The following is a 13810-nucleotide window of genomic DNA, read 5'->3' on the forward strand; positions in this document are numbered from 1 at the left end:
GTCCGTGTCCCCCTCAAGCAAAGACATCTCATTCTTTGGCATGTTGAGTAGAGTTTCTGGAGCATCTTCAAGGTCTTCAGATAAGATCATTGATTGCTCGTTGGTGTAGGTAGCTCCAACATTACTTGCAAGTGATGCAAACAAGACTTCTATGTACTTTGGGCTCTAATACCATGTGAAAAGATGCTGAATCTAGAGCATGGTAGTGGCTATGGTGGATCGAAGAGGAAGATTAAGATCATGATGACATAGACAAGACTTGACATGTTACACAAGTGAATTAGGTTCCAAGATTGAGACTTGGACTCATGAACACAATCTTGTGCATAAGACTAACAATAATAAAGACACTAACTGAAAAGAGAAATCATCATGTTATAGCATTCATCATATATTCAAAAGTGGTAGTTAAGTACAATGCTTTATAGTTGTTGGATTGGTAGAAGTTTCCCTTTCTGTGCATATGGGATTCAATTTGCCTGCATGTCCTAAGCCTAGAACTACCTCATACAAAGAGGCTATAGTAAGTGTGATTGCAAATATCTCAAAACTCCCCACTCTCACTTCTTCTCGCTTTTCCTTTCCCTCCCTTCTTCTCTCTATGTATTTCTCTCTTTTCCTCTCGTACTCGATGCATCTCGTTACAATCAAAATCAAAGATAGAAAATAAAAAAACTAATAAAAAAATACATTAAAAGACCCTCTCTCCCGACCCCTCTTTGTGTCTCTCTTCCCCCTCTCCCTTTATTTTTTAGTTATTCCATTCTCTCTAATTCTCTCATTGTTTTCGTTTTTCTCTCTCCTTCTCTCTCACTCTCTATTTTTTGTTTCTTTATCTTTCTTTTTCTCCCTCTTTCTGCCCCTTTTTCTCTCCCTCTCTTTCTAGCTCTCTCTTTTTTTTCACTCTCCTTTCTCTCTTTACTGAGCTCCCCCTTTTATCCACCTCTTCTTTCACTCTCCGTTTCTTTTTCTCTTTCCCCTCTATTTCCTTCTGTCTTTCTCTTTCTTTGTTGCCTCTCTCTTTGCTTCTCTCCCTCCCATTGTTTCTCTCACTCATTCTCCTCTCTTCCTCCCTTTCTCTATTTTTCTCTTCCTCTCTTTCTTTGTTACCTTTTCTCTTTTTCTCTCTCTCGTTCTCTCTTCCTCTTCCTTCCTTCTTCTCCCTCTCTCCTTTCCTCTCATCTCATTACAAATAAAAGAAAAAAAAAGAAAACAAGAAAATACAAGAACAAAGCAAGAAGAGGAAATGTACCTACCACAAAGGCTCGAGGATGGATTCTTCATCTCCTTTTTGTGATGTCTCTTCTTTCTCCCTTGCGCACTTCTCCCTCTTCTTCGCGTGTACGACGACCATGAGAAGCTCTCATTCTCTCTCTTTCCCTCTTCCTCTCCCTCTCCCTCTCAAGGCGATGATCTCTCTCGATCTCTCTTTGTTTGCGGCAAATGCTGCACTTGGGTTTTTGACCTTCTTTTCTCAGACCGACATCGTTATTTGTTGCAAATAGCATCTTAAATTAATTTTATTTAGGAATGCTAATAGCAATGCTATTTGGGATGCAAATAGAGACGCCACTATTTTACATCGCAAACTATCGTTACTATTTGCCCATTCCCTTGTAGTGGGGATAGATCCAACATAGTTTGATAGACTTGCCTACTTGACCTAAGACAACTAGACAAGGAACTCCTACTAGGGAAGGACCCCTATAGCCTGGTCTACTAAAAATCATATAGTTTTTTCATTTTACCACATTCTTTTTTCGTCAATACTTTATACTCGGGCGTGTAAAAAGGAGGGACTGAGCATACTGTGACCTAAGGAGAACAAGGCATTGACCTTAACGGCCTCAAGTCCCCAACTGCTGCACCCATAAAGCTACCAAGCCCTCGCAAGCCAACACCAAATACTTTTTCTTTCGCTCACTTTTATTTTCACTCCAACCATTCTTATTTATTTTTCAGCTAAATGCCATCCCCAAGTCTGACTCATCCCTAGGAATCTACTAGGTCTTCGCAAGGTGATAATCATCTACTCTTGGAATGTTTCTTCCTTCACTTTCTTATTTAGGGGTTAGAATCCCTTTTTACACACCTTTGTATTTTATATATTTCAGATATATTCATTGTTTTTTTCTCTTTTATTTGGCAAGCTTCCCTATTTGCCTCACAACTAAAAGGGATTCCTAGAAATAGCTACCTAGTAGGCTAGCATAACCACGGGGGATTCACTAGTAGTAATACGAAGACGTCACCTGCGTACAAGAAATATATGAAAATACCCCTTATCTACCCCCTATTTAAGGGACCTTACCTTATAAAATGTACCTTCCTTCCCTTAAATAACCCTCCTCCCTTACACTCATGTGGTATCATATGGTAAACCCTAGTGGACCCCCTCGGAAGCATAACAGGGTCACTAGGACTACCCTAAAAAACAACTTTGAGAGTGCCCGACAATGTTTTTCCAGGAGGTGAACATTTGCTCAAACCTCCCCAGATACACCTAGCCTAACCCTAGGACTTCATGCCTTGAATGTCGGTCCCCAACAAAAGAAAAATATTCCACATACATATAACCATACAGCATAAACGATAAGAACTTGTAAAGGAAGAACATCACTTGGACTTGGCCACAAGAAGCTTCTACATAGTAAGAGGCTCCCTAAAGGTGCTTCGTCGAATCTATTTAGTGTAGCACTAAAACAAAACCCATTAACCACACATGTACCAAACAAACAAACGGCCCTCTTGGCCTAATGATATAAACCATTCCACTACAAAATAAACGACCCTCTTCGCCTAACGAAATCAAACAATTCTCTACAAGAACAAAGGGCCCTCTCGGCCTAATGAAATAAAACCATAAAGCATGCCATTCAACAGCCTACTGCTGAAAACAAACACTCGATCCCCACATAAACCATACTGAAGCACAAAACTAGACCAATGAGGATTGCCATTTAGGCCCTATATTAAGTGCATCAAATTATTAGCTAACCCCTTGCATAAATGGCCATGGATGTTTGATGAATATGCCATTGAATGTTCCAATGCATCAATGACAAATAGGAAGATGGAAAATTACTACCTAGCTCATAATCCATACTAACCATCGATGGCCAAAACAGGACAATCCCCATAGTAGCCCTAGACTAATAACAGGAGGCAATTGTAAAAGCCCCTTAGGACCACAGTTAAGAAAGATATCTTCAACGAAGGCATAATTAGCTAGGGAGTCTACAAAAAGCGATTCCACTGGTGGGAAATCAGCTGTGGCAAGTCACTACCTCAAAGATCTCAAGGGTGTCCAAGATTCTAGGATGGTACATCCTTAGAATGGGGTCCCTCACACTATAGGTCCCATTCAGTTGGTTGATCACTAATTAGGAGTCGCAATTCACCAATAACCGAAACATACCAGTACATTTGGCTAAATTTAACCCGATAAGCAAGGTGTATTTTCCCATGTTATTTGTAAAAGAAAAACCTAAGTACACTCCTATTTTTAAAACCACTCATTGAGGGGGATCTTTAATGACAACCCCTATACTCGCATGCTTAGCAGGTCCTTGAGAAGATCCATCAAAATATAATGTGTAAACCAAGGCTTCATTGATGTAACTTGCCATAGAAATCAACCTATTTGTACTTATGATAATCAAAATCTAATGGAGAGAAGGGGTGTAAGACAGGTAAAATCCCTCCTTCCTCACTAAACTCGATAGGGACACTAGTAAGAACCCTATGAGAGTGATGACAATAGACTTGAACATCCCACGTGAAAGAGACATCTTGCCACTCAGTAATGTAATAACCCTTACTCCACACAAGATCACTTTGCTTTGGTGGTAACACTGCTCTAAATATGGATGCTCAAGTTAAGTAATAACTTTTCCCATCCAATAGTCTTGGTACCCTTTGCAAGTTTAAGCTGACCTGAAGGGCTTGCAAAGGCACCAAGTCCAACGTCTATCCCTACACATAATAGGGCTTTAGTCTATTGAAATTTACTTTAGTTTTGAACTCTACCCCTTATATATCCGCTAAAAGAGAGTACATCCATTCTTTCCTATATGAACAATCTTATAAGGACCATCCTATTTGGGTTTCAACTTGCGTGGGAGGAAGAGCTCGTGATAGGCATCATAATATAGGACCAATTGACTCTTAGCAAATTTATACTTCTTAGCATGAAGATCATGAAGCATTTTCATCCACTTCTTGCCTACTTTCTAATGGAACAAAGCTTGTAATCGAATCTCGTCAAGATGTGCAAGGTAAATTAGCATTTTTTGCAATGCTTTCCCTTCTGCCAGAGAATGGTTTAGAGCGAACCTAATTGTAGGTAGCTCAATCTCCAAAGGTAAAACACACTCTTCTCCATATATTAATATAAAAGGAGTATGGCCTACAGCTCTCTTGAATGTTGTATTATAAGCCCAAATAGGCCCATATAACTTCTTATCTCAATCACGCTTACCTTTGGATACAGTCTTGGATAAAATCTCTACAAGCTACATATTGGTACTCTCCACTTGTCTATTATCTTGGGGGTTGTAAGGCATAGACTTATTATGATTAATCTGTAGAGCTTTCATCAAAGCCTCAATCCCTTTATTCAAAAAATGTGTCCCACGATCAGACACAAGCTCCTTAGATGGACCAAAATTGTAAATAATCTATTCCAAAATAAAACTAGTCATTTCCTTGGCATTCATAGTAGCACGAGCTTTAGACCACTTCGTGAAATAGTCTATCACTACAATGACATAACGATTTCATGTAGTTGACAAAGGATATCTAGGTCCAATGAAATCAATGCTCCACTTCTCAAATGGTGGTATAGCCATAATAGGAGTTAGTGGGCACTTCCTATTCTTCTTTTATAATATCTTTGACATGTATCACATCTCTTGACAAATGCAAATGCATCATGGAAAATGGATTGCCACCAATATCTAGCTCTCAAAGCTTTCTATGTAGTTAAACGTCCAACAAAGTGCTCTCCATAAGAGCATAGTCATGACACTCTTCCAAGATAAATGGAACCTCATCATGTACGAAACATCAGTGATAAACATCATTGATCCCTTGCCGATATAGTGTTCTTGCAATAAAAGTAAATTGCAAGGCTTTCTTCCTAAATTTTCTCTTTTCAACCTTTGACAAAGCGGCTACAACCTCAGCTCCAACCTCTCCTATGGATAGATAGTACATTATGATAGCATACCAAGATGGAATGGAGGCCATATTGATTTTGAATAGATCCTCAAGATCACTACCTTCAGCCAAGACTTCATTCGCCTCCTCAAAATCCACAAGACATTCAATGCTTGCCTACAACTTCGGTGGCTTACTCTTAATTTCATAATCAAACTCCTACAAAGTGATCAGTCACTTTGCTAGGCAATCAGTGGCTCCAACTTATTCAACAATAGCCTCAGTCCTCTGCCTTTGTATACAATTCTACATTTTCATACAGGATATAGTGGTTGAATTTCTTTGTTGCAAAGACTATTTGAAGGAGCACTTTCTCCATGTAGGTAATTAATCTTGGACACCCCCAATTTGTGATTGGAAAACACAATCAGATGGTACCACTTCTCCTCCCAAAGTTGGGCTAAATAGCAGCTTATACTATACATAATAGCCACTAAAAATATATAAAATATCTCACCTCTTTTAGATGCTTTTAGGACTTGCACTTTTGCCAATTCTTGCTATGGAGGCATCCTTTTCGATTTCCAGTCTCATTCTTTCCATCAATTCTAAACTCATAATGTTGATGGAGGATCCCATATCCACAATGGCACGATCTACTAATATGCTGTCAACATATGCTGCCACCCTTAGGAAATGTTTTTAGCATGTTCAAACCAGCCATCTCCCAACTATTCTGAAGGGTTTGATAATATACCTAGTGTGAAGGATCTTCTTAAACTCTTTACGTACTCCTAGAGATAACTTGATCAGCTGTAGGAGATTCACATCAGGCTTTACCTAGAAAAGAGAATTGGCTAAGTCAAATTCATGATAATTAGCAATTATTCTCTTCTCCTACTAAACCATTCTTTCTCTTTATGTACTCTTGGAGATAACTTGATCAACTATGTAGGAGATTCACATCAGGCTTTACCATGCAAGAAAAGAGAATTGGTTAAGTCAAATTCATGATAATTAGCAATGATTCTCTTCTCCCACTAGACCATTCTTCTCCAATTATCATATTGGTATAATACTTCATCATGTCCTTGAGTTTGCCAAGAAAATTTGATGCACTAGACTCATAATTATGATAATTCGCTTGCCATTTAGCTGGCCTAACCACTTGATTAGGGATCGGCCATTGATTAATTGGCGTGACATTAGGGCTCGTCATTTGGCTTCCATTATTTAGTGGAACCATTTTGCTGGCCATCAGCAGCAACATTAGGAGGAGTTAGTAGCCTGGGCACATTCTACATTATGCTTCCTCTTCCATTTGAATTGGTCATATGTGTAATAGTCACAACCCTGACTTCCAACCATTAATCAATGCCAAATTATTTCGAGGACTTAGAATTTAGGTTTTCCCTAGACGTATAGGCCAAGTATCTATATTAACAAGAGTAATAGAATTCTAATCCATGTAAAAAGTACTACAGTTGGATATAGGTGGAATATGAATAGAGGTTTGCAATTTGTGAAACATTTCTTTCAGTTTCTTGCTTGAGCATTCTCGTGGGGCTCTTGACATGTCACATTTAGAAAATATAGGTTTGGGAGAAAAAATGGGATGTAAAAAATACGTCCCCCTCCCCCCATCTCGACATATTTCTTATTAGTTATATGCTTTTTTAAATTACCATTAGTTACTTAAGCTTAAAAAAACTAGTTTAGTTTTTTGTGTTTACACTATCTCGTAAGTGGTTTGTATTTGGATAGAGAAGCAAATGACCTAAGATTTGTGATCCAATTGGATAGGCGGCTTTTTGGCATCGAAATATATTTCCTTGGACTCTGTCTCGTGCTTTTTGGCTTTCAGATCCAGTAGTTGCTTCATAATACCAAACCTTGCGGCCAATTAAATGGTCGATGAACGGACACTTACGTTGAATTCCTAGTGTCAAAAAGCATCTAGGAAAACTCCAACTCCTCGATCTGTAATTGTTCCATTTTTCCCCAAGAATGCCTCTTTTATGGGTCTCACACTACTTTTGTGCTATAAAGTCGGCTCTAAAATTCAGCTCTCACTTCTTCTTTAGCCTAGGTATCACTAGTTTTTAGAATAGAGTTAGGGTCATGTGATAAGTTTGTCAAGAATTGCGTGGTGGGGCGACTTCATGAGTTGCTACGCCAAACACACATTCTATACATAAGAGGAAGCTCACTCAAGAACACAAGAAGAGAGATGGAAGCCAAAACATTTTCTTGCTGATTTCTTCTTCTTCTTCCACACACTATACAATGTACACAAAATATAGATAAGATACAATATAAAGAAAAGTGGCCTACTAAGTCAAACAGTGCATAACTGACTACACTAATAGACTGGTGCTATATCTTTGCCAGCTATAGGTAGGTGTAACAAACTAAATATAATAAGTGATAAGTTAGTGGCCATGTGAGTATCATAATGACCACTAGCATGCTAAGTGTAGACATGCGGACCCATCTAGCCAAGTGGTCCATCATCAATGTCCGCACGAGTTGAGCTTGCCATCTCAACACTCCCCCTCAAGCTCAACTCCATCTCTGCAACTCCAAGTAAGCTTCAAAATCCTCGAAGCTTCTCTGCACCCAATGCCTTTGTGAAAATGTTAGCTATCTGATCTTGTGTGCTGACATATACCAAGTCAATCTCTTCTACAAGCACCTTCTCTCTCACAAAGTGGTAGTGCACCTCAATGCGTTTTGTCCTAGCATGGAACACTGAACTCCTAGCTATTGTATGCTGCTCATGTTGTCACAATGAATGACAATTGGATCATCCCCCTGCACATCCAAATCACCTAATACGTTTTGCAGTCATACCACCTCATATGCTGCCATAGCAACACCTCTATACTCAGCCTCCATACTCAATAAAGCAACTCTAGGTTGTTTTTTGCTACTTTATGTAATTGCTGCACTACCAAGGGAAAACATAAATCCACTAGTAGATCTTCTGTTAGACATGCTACCACCCAGTCCAATCTCTATCTGTGTATCCAAAGACATGTATATCCTTATCTACCTCATAAAAAAGTCCATAATGTAAAGTGGACTTCACGTACCTCAATATACGTCTAACTGCATCCAAATGAGGCTTTCTAGGCATCTGCATAAACTAATTGACAAGGCCAACATCATAGCTCAAGTCTGGCCTTGTGATAGTCATGTAAATCAAAATCCCTACTATCCTCCTAAACATAGTAGGGTCTTCTATCTCATCCCCAACGTTAGCACTCAACTTCACATTTTGCTTCAATGGTACTAAAAGAGGCTTACATGATGTCATACCATACTTGGATAACATATCCAAGCCATACTTCCTTTGTGATAGCCATATACCATCATCACATTTGATCATCTTAATACCAAGAAAGTACCTCACCTCACCCAAATCCTTCAGCTCAAACTTCTTCTTCAAGAAGTCCTTAACGTTAGCAATCCCATTGTCATTGTCACATGTAATAACCAAGTCATCCACATAGATGACTCTGATGACCAAACCTACATCTCCCTTTCTAATATAAAGCAAGTGATAAGCATCAGAAATACAAAATCCAATATTAACAAGATACTCTCCAATCTTGTTAGACCATTCAGCCCACAGAGCGCCTTCTTTAACCTTCACACATATGTGGGATGCTCTAAATCCTCATAACTTGCTGGTTGCTCCATATACACTTCTTCTTGCAATTCACCATGCAAGAAGGCATTCTTAACATCCATTTGCTACAAACTCCAACCTTTGGCTGCTGCCAAAGCAATCACGCATCTAACAATTGCCATCCTAGCAATTGGACTGAATGTCTCTTCATAATCTATGCCACATGTTTGAGGATAGCCTTTAGCAACCAGCCTAGCCTTAGACCTGCTAATGGAACCATTCGCATTATGCTTGACTTTGTAAACCCACTTACAACCAATAAATTTCTTACCCTTAGGTACAAATACTAAATCCAAAGTCTTATTGGCTTCTAATACAACCATCTCCTCATCCATTGCTGCATCCCAATGAGCATGACCAGTAGCATCCTTAAAACAAGTGGGCTCAACATCCTCAACTAGTTTCACCATATAAGCATAATGGTGAGTTGCATAAACCTCAAAACCAAATCTTTTAATAGGATATCTGACCCTGCTAGACCTGTGTACCACTGGATCACTCAATGGAGCCTTTACATTACTGTGAGTTCTCTGTACACCTGGTGTCTTGACTGAAAGAATACCAAGCTCATCATCCAATATCTCTGAACCACTAGAAAGTAGATGCATCATTACCATCCAATACTTTCTTCTTTAATTTGTCTTTGCCTCCAACACTTATAGATCCACCTAAAGATGTGGGGCTACTCCTTAGTCTCCCCCAAACCAAGGGCTCACTGTAGGTGTAGTACCAAATGATGTTTCTGGTCCACTAAGACTCCTTGATTCTTGCTTTTCTTTCTACACATAGCTATCATGATCATTATCATCATCTAATACATCACCAGCAGGTGCATACCAATTGCTCATCTCATAAAAAATAACATCCCTACTCACTCTGAACTCATTTGTGACAGGGTTAAAACAACAATGCCCTTTCTGCTCTAAACACAATATTAGTGAGTTTGAGAATCTCCCAATTTCAATTTTCATTTTTTGAATACTAAAAAGGTGGCACCCAGATAGCATGCCCATAAGTTTCTCAAAACTATATAATGTGACCTATAATTGGAAAGCACTTAAAAAACAGAATCTATTGAGCTATAGAGCGCTCAATTTGGAGTTATAGTGTTCAAGTTATGACAAATCCAAAGATTTGACCGCGTGTCCCAAACTTATGAGAAATTTCCATATTCCCTAATATGGTTTTTCTAAAGAGTATCCAATAAAAATACATTTTTTAGCCTTTGGATCAAGCTTTTTCCGTAGCTCATCTAGCACATGAACATATGTAACACAGCTAAATACCTTCAAGTGTGATACATCGAGCTTCTTGCCAGTAAAGCATTCTTCGGGAGTCATCCCATGAACTGCACCTGTGGGAGTTCTGTTCATAATGTAGACAACCTTTAGACCAAAAAAAGTTTTAGCATATTCTTTTCAGCCATTAATGCCTGTGCAACTTCTGCAATATGCCTATTTTTTCTTTTTACGACCCCATTTTGCTGTGGGGTATACCTATAAGTAAATTGCCCCTTTATCCCATGAGTCCTTAAGAAGCCACTAAACTCATTAGAGAGGTACTATCCCCCTCCATCCAATCCCAAGCACTTCACTTTTAAGCCTATTTTTGTTTCAACAGTTGCCTTAAAAGATTTGAAGTGCTCAAATACATCACTCTTTTCCTTCATGAAATATGCCCATAGCTTCCTTGAATAGTCATAAATAAAAGTGATAAAGTATTTACTACCACCAAGAGATACATTCTGTATAGGCCCCCAAATATCTTTATGCAATACATCAAGTATTTTTCTACTCACTTCTCTATCATGCGAGAAGGGTTGTCTTGCCTGCTTACCAAACTAGCATGCTTCTTAGACTTTATGAAATTCTGTAACTCTAAAGGAAGCCAACCCTGTAACAAATCCTTTGGACATAATTAATTTTAGCCTTTGCACATTTGCATGTCCAATACATTTATGCCATATTTCAATGTTTGTAACCACTCCTTTTCCTTTAGCATACATAGTAGCATCCATTACAAGAATTCCAGTATCTAAACTGAACATGTAGCCAACTGTACTTCCTTTTGAAACCAACCTGCACTTATCATTAAAGTCTTCTACAAAATAACCTTTTGCATTGAATCAGACCTACAATCCTTGCTCTACCATTTGGCCAACAGACACTAGATTCTTTGTGATTGAAGACACATGTAATACATTTGTCAGATTCTTTGTCTGTTGGGGCCATCGTGAAAAGACAAGGGAACCTTTCCAATATGTAAAATTGGACGGCATGAATCATCACATGTCTGCACATAACCTAGATTTTGTAAGTCCTGCATCTCTCCAAACCATTCAACATGACTGGTCATATGATTAGATGCACCTGAATCCACATACCATACGTCATCATGTGTCCCCTTTCCTGTAACTCTATTCATCATATGCTGTATAATAAACAAACACTCATTTTTGTATTCATTCTATCATGAAGACGATGCATAGTTTCCTTGCTGCAATTTACCACTGCGAATATATTCTTTCTTAGCATAACAATGGGCTGCAATATGACATGTTTTGCCACAATAATGGAAAGATATATCAAAATTTCCAAAGCCTCTATTCTGCCATCCACCTCTTCCTCTAGAGCTCCCCTTGCCTCTAAAGTTTCCTCAGCCTCTTGAAACCTGCATTTCACTAAATAGTTGATTGAACCTGTTTTGCTAGTTATCACCAGCACATCCCATACCATGGCCTCTCTCAAAGAGGATCTGCCACATCCCCTTCTCGAACTTGAGTAAAATGCTTGGACCTATTCACCATTTCTTTTAGATGAGTCATCTTGCATATTGATCTCTTTGGTAATCATAAGAGAGACTAGCTTATCAAAATTTGGAAATGACTTCTGTACGTATACTGAAGTAACAAATGATTTCCATGCCTTTTCATTATTAAGGCCACTCAAAGTGAATGAAACCAAATCATCATCATCAGGCATTGCATCAATCACTGTTAAACCATCTACAATGCTCCTCACCTTCAAAATGTGAAAGATTCGGATCTAGAGCATGGCTATGGCGGCTTGTAGGCATAGACTAAACTCATGATGACATTGACCAAGGATTGAAGACCACAACTGTTATACAAGTGAATTAGGTTCCAATATGGAAGCTTGGACTCATAAAGACATTCTTATGTAAGGAGACAATGACACAAATTCTTGACAGAAAGAGACAAGTACTATTCCATTATCATATTGTGTGTAAGTGATAGTCAAGTACATCATTTTATAGAGTAGCTTGGTAGCACTTTACATCCACTGTGCCTATGGGATTTGTCTCTCTTCCTAGAATAAACTGCATCTTCCTAGCCTAGCTGTTCCATACAAAGAGGCATACATAGGGTGCGATTGGAAGATTCTCAAAACAAAACATACTCATTAACATACATTTTCCCTTTCTTCATGGTATTTAACTCTTGCTTGAGTTGAATCTTTCGTGCCTTTGTATTTATTGAAAACATGTTCTCAAAAATTGCCCAAGCTGCATGTGAAGTTTCTGCATTCTTGATATGTCCTAGCATAGTATTATCAATGATTGCAGATAGCCAGTACATCACCTTTTTGTCTTTTACATTCCATTCTTTCCATTCCTTTAATTCATCTGTAGTCGGAGGGATACCTAGCTCTGGCTCCTTTTCTTCACCTGAAACAAACTCATAAAGGCCCTTTCCAATGAGGAAGTTCATCACACGGAACTTCCATGAAGGGTAGTTGTCCTTCTTGAGCTTCTCAATAATGGGATTTTCTCTGCTCTCTACCATTATCACAACAAAGGATACAACACAGCAAGCTATTCTTCTGTAGCCTTTCACAACAATTGCACACCAATACTCCAAGTAATCTTTTTCACTGATTGCTCAATAATACATGTAATCTACAACTTGTTTGCATATAAATCTTATGTTTGCTTCTTGGCAAACATCTCAAAAATTATAGATTCGAAATTTGTAACCTGTGCACCTACGTTCGGTCAATATAGCCAAAATCACAATGTACCCTGAAACTGTTGTCCACAACCTTGCGGCTCTAAAATGGGGCCTAAAATGGCCTCATATGCCCAAAAAAACTATGGATAATCCCTAAAGGGCTTGACTGTAGAATATGTAGTGCTCTTCTCGCACAAAAAATCTCACAACAATATGAGATTTTCACTCTACCGTGCTTCTGGTGTCTCCACAAGCACTATCCAAGAGAAAGAGTGGAAGAATGGGAGAGCTTCTTACCCGTTGCTTGCTTTCTCGAACCTTACTTCTTTTCCTTCAATTCAGCCTTCAAAATCAGTCTCTCTCAATGGTGTGGCTCTGATACCATGTCAAGAATCACGTGATGGGGAGACTTGCATGAGCTGTTGCACTAAACACATATTGTATGCACAAGAGGAAGCTCATTTAAGAACACAAGAAGAGAGACGGAGGCCAAAACATTTTCTTGGTGATTTCTTCTTCTTCTTCCACACAACATACAATGTACATAAAGTATAGATAAGATACAACATAAACAAAAGTAGCTTACTAAGTCAAACAATGCATAACCGACTACACTAATCAACTAGTGCTATATCTTTGCCAGTTGTAGGTAGGTGTAACAAACTAAATATAATAAGTGATAAGTTAGTGGCCATGTGAGTATCATAATGACCACCAACGTGCTAAGTGTAGACATGTGGACCCATCTATCCAGGCACTCCATCATCAATGTCCGCACGTATTGAGCTTGCCATCTCAACAAAGTTGAGCTCTTTGGCCTCTAGACAAGGTGACTAAGGCATTAATAAGTACTAGAATCTCATGAGGATCAAGTGGTTGTAATGATTGGGAATGTTAAGCCTTGAGGTATTAGCTTGTTTAATACCTCAAGGGGAACTTCACAACCTAGGGATAGTCTTTTATGTTAGGGAGAGTGGAAAGTATGG

Source organism: Lygodium microphyllum, chromosome 2 (genome assembly GCF_053477565.2).
Source record: "Lygodium microphyllum isolate KBCC chromosome 2, Lygodium_microphyllum_v1.1.10, whole genome shotgun sequence".
Taxonomy (NCBI): domain Eukaryota; kingdom Viridiplantae; phylum Streptophyta; class Polypodiopsida; order Schizaeales; family Lygodiaceae; genus Lygodium; species Lygodium microphyllum.